This window comes from Lissotriton helveticus, chromosome 7 (assembly GCF_964261635.1).
Source record: "Lissotriton helveticus chromosome 7, aLisHel1.1, whole genome shotgun sequence".
NCBI lineage: Eukaryota > Metazoa > Chordata > Amphibia > Caudata > Salamandridae > Lissotriton > Lissotriton helveticus.
The window spans coordinates 704,328,415-704,332,880 of record NC_136068.1 but is presented as its reverse complement, the minus strand read 5'-3'; positions in this window follow the sequence as shown (position 1 = coordinate 704,332,880).

Genomic DNA, 4,466 nt, shown 5'->3' with positions numbered 1-4,466 from the left:
TATGTAACTCCTGTAATTCGATCTCTCTTTCTTCTTCTTTTCTGAGTTTATAGATTCTTTTCTTTTCTTTCAACTGTTTCTTTCTTTTATGTAACAAACAACCTAATTTGGTCAAAATAAAAATGAATACTATTATAATCAAAGGTGCCAAAATCTTGCCAAGAATTGAACTTCCGATATTATGAAACCAGTTTTTAATTGCTTGAAACCTTTTTGAAAGTTTCCCTGTAAAATCATCTTCTTCTAAAGGAATTATCTCTGAATGCATTTGTGTAATATTCTTAATATACATTTCAATATTCTTACTTTCATCAGGTATATATGTACAACAATGTTGTACATGTAAAATGCCACAGACTCCTCCCTCTTTTGCTAGGAGTATGTCTAAAGCAAGGCGGGCTTGAATTACCATGGATCTAATTGCAATAACTTCAACATTCACTAATTGAAACCCATCAGCTGTGTCAGTTGATAATCTATCAACTATAGTGGACAATTTTCTGATTCTCCCTGCATTTAAAGTTATACCAACAAAAGGTATTACAGCTTGAAAAATATCTCCCAGAACTTCAGTAAAAGTTTCTCTTTTAACTCTATTTACATAATTATGAATTTTAAACAATCCTTCTGAATCTCTGTCAACATGAAACACTTTAGGAAAAACAATTCCCACATAACAAGTTCCATACCAGTGGTCTGGAAGGTTGTAGTAGGCTTTGTCACCACAAACAAAATAAATCCCAGGAAAGATAGGATCTTTTCCACCTTTAAATCCCCAACCTCCCAAAATCTGATAAGTATCTTCACAGTTACTTGCACCTACAAAATAATTATCAAAAAGTGTATTATCTCTTCTAATGCAAAGTTTTCCACTAACTGGTTTATCTATATGAATTGCAATATTTTCAAGCATTTTGCCATTTAACTTCTCATCCTCTTTTGCCAGAAACTTGATTTAGTCTGCTTGACTAATTCATTCCTCTTATAAATTGCTCTTCTCTCTTCAACCATATTTAAAAATTTCTTTCCTTCAGCACTTAATTTGCATGTTAGATTATTCTTATAAGCATACTCGTAAGTGAGTTCATTAGTAACAAGGAAAAATTCTCTCATTTGTTTTGCTTTCTTATGCTTATTTAAAGCATTATCAATCTTAATATTTGCAAAAATTTCATCATAATTTGAATAGTAATATTCTAAACGTCCAGTTTGATAAAATAAACTAGTTAATACACTACATGTTACAGCATAAGTGAGAGGAAGCATATTATATGTTACTCCTTCAGAAACAGAAGCAGGTAACTTAACACAGACATAGCAGTCTTTTGCATCCATTACCTTAACATATTCACTCAATAGCTTTGTGAATGTATTACTTGAGAAATCACCAATTGATTTATCTTGATGAATGTTAGGCTGATGATCAATAACTTTTGCAGACGCACTATGTTTAGTTTGGCTAACCAGAGCTTTGCTTGTTATGTTAACTTTGTGTAATTCTCTATTCATCTCCAAAGGAATAATCACAGCTAGAACCAACCAGAGCAGAACTAAAATGAGCAGACACACCAGAGTCATCTTACAGCATCTTTTAAAAACAGAACACTTTGAAGTGCTCTCCTTAACATAAGGCATTTTTGGTTAACTTTAGCTCCAAAAAAAATAAAATAAATTTTAAAATTCTTAATTTATATTTACACCCCCCTTTTAAAATATTATTTTTTTTTTTTTTTTAAACCCTAGACAAGATTTCTTCGACCTTATGTCATACATAAGTTTTCTTCAACTAAACAGTTTGTCTTCGACCTTGTGTCAACTAACAAATTTTCTTCAGCCTTTTGCCAATTTAATATTTCTATACTTCAATCATTGTCACTAATTTCTTGGATTTCGTTTTCTTCTTCACTACTATCATATATGTCAATAACAGGTGGAATTACTAAGTAAGTCCACTCAGGAGACTTGTATTTTTGGTTTGGTCTTATTATTCTCTTCCCTTTTCTCGATATCACTTCAATTTTTCTTCCAACTCCAACTTCTTTTCCAGGACTCTTTTGACTACTGATTTCTTCAACTTGTTCTTTTGGCTTCTTGATCAATCTGACTCTCAATCTTCCACCTGGCCAGTAGTCTGCTTTTCTCACGTACTTCTTCTTTGGTTCAGAATTATTTGATTCTGACTTCCAAGTCCTTTTCTTTCTATTTTCACTTTCACCTTCCACGTCACTTTCTTCAGTTTCGTAGTCTGAAATTTCAATTGACTCAGGAACTTCTCTATTCGGCAATTTCACTCCTTCAGGAACTTCACTTTGTCTTCCATCACTGGTACTCGGTAATTCGTCTTCCTCCTCTTCCTCAATTACCCCCAACTTCCCAGATTTCGGATTTTTGTTCCTTACTTCAGAGTTTGTTCTCTGCCTTTCGATACTCTCCTGGTCTGAAACTTCTTTTTGTTCTGCTTCTTTGTCTTCAATGGAGACAACCGAATCCTCAGTTATCTTTCCTTTTAACAGATTCTCTTCACCTTCAGAATCTATTTCAATTATTTCCATGTCTTTTCTTGTCAAATTTCCATTCACTGGCACAGTTTCCAGATGTCGACTTTCTTGTCGATCTTCAGAATCTGGAATTATTTCACCTTCTGTTTCGCCTTCTGCCTCAGAATCAGAATCGTCTGTTGTATCACTTTCAACATCAGAACTCTCAGGAGTTGGTACTGGAATAGTATGACTAGGATGAATCCAACGTTTCAATCCTCTGCACTTTACAGCATTAGTAGTGATCAAAATTATCTGCCTAGGTTTCTGCCATCTAGGAGCTAGACAATTCCTTCTCCGATGTACTTTCGTTCTGACCCAATCGCCAGGTCTCAGATCATGTGTCAAAACCTTTTCATCTGATTGAGCTTCAGTTCCCACCTGATTAGACACAGAAGTTACCATATCAGATAACCTTTTACAGTAATCCAAAATTGCACTGTCATTTATGCTCAACAGTTTACCTACAGGTACAAAAGCTTGCCTCATAACTCTTCCCATTAAAATTTCATGAGGACTCAAACCTGTCTTTTTATCTGGTGTACTTCTTAATGACATCAAAACAAGTGGAAGAGCATCAGTCCACTTTACACCTGTTTCAAGACACATTTTTCCAATTCTGCTTTTAATTGTTCCATTTATTTGTTCAACCACTCCTGATGCCTCTGGTCTGTATGCACAGTGTATTTTCTGCTCAATGCTCAAAGCTTCGCAAATTAACTTCATCAGTTTGTTATCAAAATGGCTTCCTCCATCACTCTCAATAGTGACTGGAAAACCGTACCTTGGGATGATTTCTCTGAGCATTAGTTTTGCTACTGTAATTGAATCACAATGTCGTGTAGGGAAAGCCTCTACCCATCTTGAAAATAAGCACACAATTACAAGTACATATTTCAAACAATTGTGTAAGGGCATTTCAATGAAATCCATTTGTAATCTGGTAAAGGGACCACCCTCTCGACCAATTATTCCTGTCCCCACCACTGATTTTCTGTTTGGATTCATTTGTTGGCATGACAAACACCTTTGACAAAAAGATTCAGCAATAGTTCTAAACTTGGTATTGAACCATGTTTCTCTGAAAAGTCTAACCATAGAATCTCTTCCCAGATGTGCTGGACCATGATATAATCTGGCCATGTCAGCAATCAAGCAATTTGGTAAGACTACTCTGCCATCTTTGTAAACCCACACTCCATCTTCTTCACGTGGTCTACAATCTGATCTTAACCACAAGTCTTTTTCTTCATCTTCTGCTTCATTTTGTAAATCTCTAATCTCATGCCATGTTTCTACAACAGTTGTTAGCATTAATGAATTTGAATCAGTTTCTTTACTCCTCTCCCGATTGTATGAATAATTTTTCCTTGCGCAGTATTTAGCTGTTTCATCTGCGAAGGCATTTCCCTTGGAAATATAATCGGTTCCTCTAGTGTGCGCTGCACACTTAACAATGGCGATTTCTTTTGGCAATTGTATTGCTTCAATTAATCTCCTAATGAAAACTGCATTTTTAATTGGTGATCCTGCTGATGTCATGTATCCTCTCTGTGACCAGAGTTGTCCATAATCATGCACAACTCCGTACCCATACTGACTATCAGTAATAATGGTAACTCTTATATCTTTTGATATTTCACATGCACGAATTAAAGCAATCAATTCAGCCACCTGTGCTGAACGAACTCCTTCAAGACATGATGCTTCTTCAACATCTACGACTGTACAAACTGAATATGAAGCTTTTAAGACACCTCCTTCGGATCTTAAGCATGAGCCATCTACAAAGTAGACAAAATCCGATTCAGGCAAAGGTCTGTCTTTGATGTCTTTTCTTGGTTTTGTGCAGAATTCCATGACATCTAAACATTCATGTTCTGTTTCAATGTCATCAACAATTTCAGAATCAGGCAGTAATGTAGAAGG